Below are 7247 nucleotides of genomic sequence, written 5' to 3'. Positions count from 1 at the left end.
TATAGGGTTTTTGCCTCAAAGCTAGCCAATTTCCACTACTTGACTGAAGAACTACTCTTATAGTCAAATTTGTACTTTGACTGTTGAATTAACTTTTGATGTACCTTCTATGTACAGAATAATATATCCTGTCATGAAGAAAAACTTCATAACTCTTCCTGTTTGCTAAAATTTCAAAAATGTATAGTGTTTATAATATGTATGGTCTTCTTCTACATCTTGGATATCATTGTTGAAGCTCTTACATGGTTTGTTTGTGTTTGTGTGATCAGAATTAATAGAAAAACATGATTAACCAACTGTTCTGGACAGACATATTTATAATGGCTTGAAAACGAATGCCGGGGAGACGCAAGAAGAAGAAGAGAGTGTAAGTTGGAAGATATGACTTTATATTGTAGTTATACAGTTGATTGACAGAAGATGCTTTGTAACTACAGAATTAAAGAGAAATCTTGATTCTTATAGACACATCATGTACTAATTATATTAGTTCTAGCTGCAACGTATCATCAGTTTCTTTTAATCTTTTGATTTTCTCCTCTCAATGTGTGGAAACGCCATTACCATTGAGATGTCAGAATACTCTTTTAGAAAACAAAGTACATTTTTCTTAGCAGGATATTTCCATGTATCAAAATGACAAATCAGTAAGATTATTTTGACTTTAGTAGCTCATTAAAAGTTTTTCAAACATGGGGAAACTTTTTAAGACACGATAAAATGCATTCCTATAATTGCACATCTTTGGTAAAAGGATTTAATACCCAAGCACCATTGAGAAAACACAGAATATTAGTCCAAAGTTTACCCTGTATTGCATTTAAACATTAAAGAAGTAACTTCACTAGAGGTTGATCTTCTCAATGCGGACCAACACTTTGTAGGTAACTAACAGATAGAGCGACAATGAACTGTCTCTCTTTGGATGAATTAATACACCAGCACCATTCAAAAAATGCAGAATGTGAATGCAGAATTTTTGTCCAAACCTTATCTTGTATTTCATTTAAACATTAAAAAGTATAACTCCACTAAAGGTTGATCTTGTCAACGGGGGCCTCCACTTATGTAGTGAGTTATAAGCTAGAACAACAATAATATGTATATCCTTTGGATTTTAATACACAAGCATCATTGTAAAAACAAGAAATTTGGTCCAAAGCTTATCTTGTATTCCTTTTAAACAATAGGGAGGTTGATGTTGTCAATGGGGACCTGCACTTTGTAAGGAATTAACAGGTAAAACAACTTTGTCTCTCTCTTAGCATGTATCTCTTTGTGTGCCTTAAATTTTAGCCCAAAGCTTATCTTGTATGCCATTTAAACATTAAAAAATAACCCTTCTAAAGGTTGATCTTGTAAATGGGGATCAACACCTTGCAGGGAATTAACAGAGAGAACAACAATAACTTGTCTATCTTTTGGCTTTTAATACACCAGCATCATTGAAAAAACAAGAATTTCAGTCCAAAGCATGTATTTTATTCCATTTAAGCACTAAAGAAGTAACCTTACTAGTGGTTGATCTTGTCAATGGGACCTGCACTTTGTAGTCCAAAGCATGTATTTTATTCCATTTAAGCACTAAAGAAGTAACCTTACTAGTGGTTGATCTGGTCAATGGGACCTGCACTTTGTAGTCAATTAACGGATAAAACAACTTACTCCCTCTCCTTTTACATGTTACTTGAGTGTGCCTTAAACTGCTTTGGACACTTTTTACAGGAAACCAAGAAGCATAGATATCTATGTGCAGGGAATTAATAGATAAAATAACTTGTTCTGTCTCTCCTTTTGCATGAGCATGAATAATTGGGCTTGAGAGGCAAACACACCTCTGAGCTCACCAAATTTAGCTGAAACGATATTGCCAGTTTGTTCTTACTGTATCACACCTGGGCTATATCATTATGCCTGTATGGTTGATCTTCCCTCGCCCTGAGAATGGCCTCGGTAAACTGAACAAAATTGGTAGTGCTAATTCTGCCATGGCAAACCCCTCAGCTCCAGGTTGGTTGCTCTAGATGAATTGTTGACGTTCATTTTTATCTCAATTCTACAGGTTACAACTCTACAAGTTAAAATAGTATAGAATCGTAGATCCATATTAGCTTTCGTGTATATATATATATATATATATATATATATATATATATATATATATATATATATATATATATATATATATATATATATATATGGAAGAGGGTTTAAACAGGTTGAAGGAATGTACGGCGAGTGCAGAGTTCCAACAATTGAGTGATGAGGCGACACAGGTAACGCAAAGTATATTTATCTTAAAATTCTTTGTGTCTATCCCTTTGATTATTGGTTACAAATAAGATTGGCTCAATAAATGGGGAATTGATTTGATTTTAAAAATTTCATGCAACGATGTGAAGTGATATACATCCTCCATTCCTGTTCAGTGTTTTTCTTCTTTTTTTATCTGATAGCAGGCGGCTTACGAATATGGAGCGCCAGTAATCATTGAGAAGGAGGTTAACCATGCACCATCTTCCTTTCTTTAAGCCGAGAATTTCAATTATTCCTCAGTCTGGAAAATTCGGTGGTAGATTTGTGAGTAGTGGGTATTGGGTAGTAAAATGAAGAATCTGAGCATTTATCTTGATTAGATCCTCTGCATCCATGGTTAGGTGGCAGCAAAGTTAGATCCCTCATTGCACAGCAATAGAGAGAAACGGGGCCTGCCAATATCACTGTTCGAAATGGTGCAAAAGTAAATTCAACCATCAGCTGCATGGATTTTGTTATGGTCTCTTAGGAGCATTTGAATAATAATGGTATTTTGTTATGGTATTTTAGGTGCATTTGATTAATAATAGTTTTTTCAAAATTTGAGAATGAATTTTGAATCATTTCTTCTATTCCAGAAGCATTGACAACAGTGCAAGGACGAGAGAGCAGCAGAAAATGCTTGGTAGACTGTGCCCTTGAACTTGGCAAGGATGCCTTTAGAGGTATTTATATATTGATCAAACCATGTCAGTCCTAATGCTACGGAGATTATGTGAAGACTACTTGACCTCACTGTTATGAGAACATATGAAGCAATTTGATATTAGTTCACTTTCTAATTCATCCCTTTGTTCAAAGGAGTGAAAACTGCCCCGGCATGTCTACTTTGTGGTTGATCTATGAAGAACTTCTTCCAGCTTTTAAGGAAAGTTTTCAGGTGGTGTATTTCCTACATCCACGGCTTCAGTCAAGACTGTTTTTTGCAACCCTTGGTCGTTTCTTCTTGAGTGTAGGATGAGTATTAAGCTGAGTTTGAATTTTGATTCAAATAATTCATTACAACTAATTTTTGCAGATGTGCTCATGCAGTTTTTGATGTGTTATGCAGTTTATACTGGAAACTAAAGTATGTAAATCGTCTAGAATTTATCTGGGATTACATTAGGAAGGGACAGATTGAGATTCTTGATTTTGTGTATAACCATGATGATCAACTGGAAGACAGACCTTTGATGGACTATGGTGTTGAAACAGATCCCTTTCAAGTTTATGACATGCCTGCCATTGGATCGTCTGATTCTCGATACTCCTTGAGATGGGCCTCCTAGGAACTGTGTAAAATTTATCCATCAATTATGGCCATTTGTTGTACAACATTGTATTTTCTTGCTTTTCCTTCTGTATGCAAATGTGAGTGATCCCTTTCCAAGTGACTTCACTTAACAGGAGACTCTGTTCTTGAGAGAAGGCACTTTCTTGTTTTTCTATTGCAGTTTAGTTAGCAAAAATCCTTGTGCTATAAAATTACGCCATTCCGCATTGGCTGTACATATATGTAAATAGTCAAACCTGAAAACATGGCAACATGCAGTTACTATGCTTTAGTAGTTCATCTTGCCGAAGGTGTTGATGGAGAAAAGGGTGTGTAGTGCAGAAGCATGGTGCAGATTATTGTCATTGGAAAGAAAATCTACTTTTTGTGTTAAAACTTGGCCTTCAAAAGCATGCCTAGCACACATTGTCTATAGGGTTTTTGCCTCAAAGCTAGCCAATTTCCACTACTTGACTGAAGAACTACTCTTATGGTCAAATTTGTACTTTGACTGTTGAATTAACTTTTGATGTACCTTCTATGTACAGAATAATATATCCTGTCATGAAGAAAAACTTCATAACTCTTCCTGTTTGCTAAAATTTCAAAAATGTGCAGTGTTTATAATATGTTTGGTCTTCTTCTGAATCTTGGATATCGTTGCAGAAGCTCTTACATGGTTCTGTTTGTGTTTGTGTGATCAGAATTAAAAGAAAAACATGATTAACCAACTGTTCTGGACAGACATATTTATAATGGCTTGAAAACGAATGCTGGGGGGACGCAAGAAGAAGAAGAGAGTGTAAGTTGGAAGATATGACTTTATATTGTAGTTATACAGTTGATTGACAGAAGATGCTTTGTAACTACAGAATTAAAGAGAAATATTGATTCTTATAGACACATCATGTACTGATTATATTAGTTCTGGCTGCAACGTATCATCAGTTTCTTTTAATCTTTTGATTTTCTCCTCTCAATGTGTGGAAACGCCATTACCATTGAGATGGTAGAATACTCTTGTAGAAAACAAAGTACATATTTCTTAGCAGGATATTTCCATGGATCAAAATGACAAATCAGTAAGATTCTTCTGACTTTAATAGCTCATTAAAAGTTTTGCAAACATGGGGAAATTTTTTAAGACACAGTAAAATGCATTCCTATAATTGCACATCTTTGGTAAAAGGATTTAATACACAAGCACCATTGAGAAAACACAGAATATTAGTCCAAAGTTTACCTTGTATTGCATTTAAACATTAAAGAAGTAACTTCACTAGAGGTTGATCTTCTCAATGCGGACCAGCACTTTGTAGGTAACTAACAGATAGAGCGACAATGAACTGTCTCTCTTTGGACGAATTAATACACCAACACCATTCAAAAAATGCAGAATGTGAATGCAGAATTTTTGTCCAAACCTTATCTTGTATTTCATTTAAACATTAAAAAGTATAACTCCACTAAAGGTTGATCTTGTCAACGGGGGCCTCCACTTATGTAGTGAGTTATAAGCTAGAACAACAATAATATGTATATCCTTTGGATTTTAATACAGAAGCATCATTGTAAAAATAAGAAATTTGGTCCAAAGATTATCTTGTATTCCTTTTAAACAATAGGGAGGTTGATGTTGTCAATGGGGATCTGTACTTTGTAAGGAATTAACAGGTAAAACAACTTTGTCTCTCTCTTAGCATGTATCTCTTTGTGTGCCTTAAATTTTAGCCCAAAGCTTATCTTGTATGCCTTTTAAACATTAAAAAATAACCCTTCTAAAGGTTGATCTTGTAAATGGGGATTAGCACCTTGTAGGGAATTAATAGAGAGAACAACAATAACTTGTCTATCTTTTGGCTTTCAATACACCAGCATCATTGAAGAAACAAGAATTTCAGTCCAAAGCATGTATTTTATTCCATTTAAGCACTAAAAAAGTAACCTTACTAGTGGTTGATCTTGTCAATGGGACCTGCACTTTGTAGTCCAAAGCATGTATTTTATTCCATTTAAGCACTAAAGAAGTAACCTTACTAGTGGTTGATCTGGTCAATGGGACCTGCACTTTGTAGTCAATTAACGGATAAAACAACTTACTCCCTCTCCTTTTACATGTTACTTGAGTGTGCCTTAAACTGCTTCGGACACTTTTTACAGGAAACCAAGAAGCATAGATATCTATGTGCAGGGAATTAATAGATAAAATAACTTGTTCTGTCTCTCCTTTTGCATGTTGTTGTAGCGTGCATTAATTGGTTAGAAAACTTTTTACAGAAAACCAAGAAGCATAAATATCGAAAATCTGAATTATGAAGGCTCAAACAATAGTGGAAAATAAGGCTAGAAAACATTATTGCAAGCACCCAAAAGCATATATATCTAGAAATTAGATTATGTACAGCACCTTTTTACAGAAAATATAAATATCGAGTATCTGAATTAAGGCTCAAACAATAGTGGAAAGAAAGGCACACTATTGCAAGCACCAAAAAGCGACCTCACTGTTATGAGAACATATGAAGCAATTTGATATTAGTTCACTTTCTAATTCATACCTCTGTTCAAAGGAGTGAAAATTGCCCCGGCGTGTCTACTTTTTGGTTGATCTATGAAGAACTTCCTCCGGCTTTTAAGGAAAGGCTTTAGGTGGTGTATTTCCTACATCCAGGGCTTCAGTCAAGACTGTTTTTTACAACCCTTGGTCGTTTCTTCTTGAGTACGGGGTGAGTATTAAGCTGAGTTTGCATTTTGATTCAAGCAATTCATTACAACTAATTGTTGCAGATGTGCTCATGCAGTTTTTGATGTGTTATGCAGTTTATACTGGAAAATAAAGTATGTAAATCGTCTAGAATTTATCTGGGATTGCATAAGGGACAGATTGAGATTCCTGATTTTGTGTATGACCATGATGATCAACTGGAAGACAAAATTTTGATGGACTACGGTGTTGAAACAGACACCTTTCAAGTTTATGACATGCCTGCCATTGGATCGTCTGATTCTCGATACTCCTTGAGATGGCCCTCCTAGGCACTGTGCAAACTTTAACCATCAATTATGGCCATTTGTTGTACAACATTGTATTTTCTTTCTTTTCCTTCTGTATGCAAATGTGAGTGATCCCTTTCCAAGTGACTTCCCTTGACAGGGGACTGTGTTCTTGAGAGAAGGCACTTTCTTGTTTTTCTATTACAGTTTAGTTAGCAAAAATCCTTGTGCTATAAAATTATGCCATTCTGCATTGGCTGTACATATATGTAAATAGTCAAACCTGAAAACATGGCAACATGCAGTTAGTATGCTTTAGTAGTTCATCTTGCCAAAGGTGTTGACAGAAAAAAGGGTGTGTAGTGCATAAGCATGGTGCAAATTATTGTCATTGAAAAGAAAATCTACTTTTTGTGTTAAAACTTGGCTTTCAAAAGCATGCCTAGCACACATCGTCTGCAGGGTTTTTGCCTCAAAGCTAGCCAATTGCCACTACTTGACTGAAGAACTACTCTTATAGTCAAGTTTATACTTTGACTGTTGAATTAACTTTTGATGTACCTTCTATCTACGGAATAATATATCCTGTCATGAAGAAAAACTTCATAACTGTTCCTCTTTGCTAAAATTTCAAAAATGTGCAGTGTTTATAATATGTCTGGTCTTCTTTTGCATCTTG

The sequence above is a fragment of the Pinus tabuliformis genome, chromosome 1_2 (assembly GCF_031772625.1).
Source record: "Pinus tabuliformis cultivar Carrire ecotype Pingquan chromosome 1_2, CPIR1, whole genome shotgun sequence".
NCBI classification, from domain to species: domain Eukaryota; kingdom Viridiplantae; phylum Streptophyta; class Pinopsida; order Pinales; family Pinaceae; genus Pinus; species Pinus tabuliformis.
The sequence above is the reverse complement of the archived record's forward strand: the minus strand, read 5'-3'. Positions refer to the sequence as shown.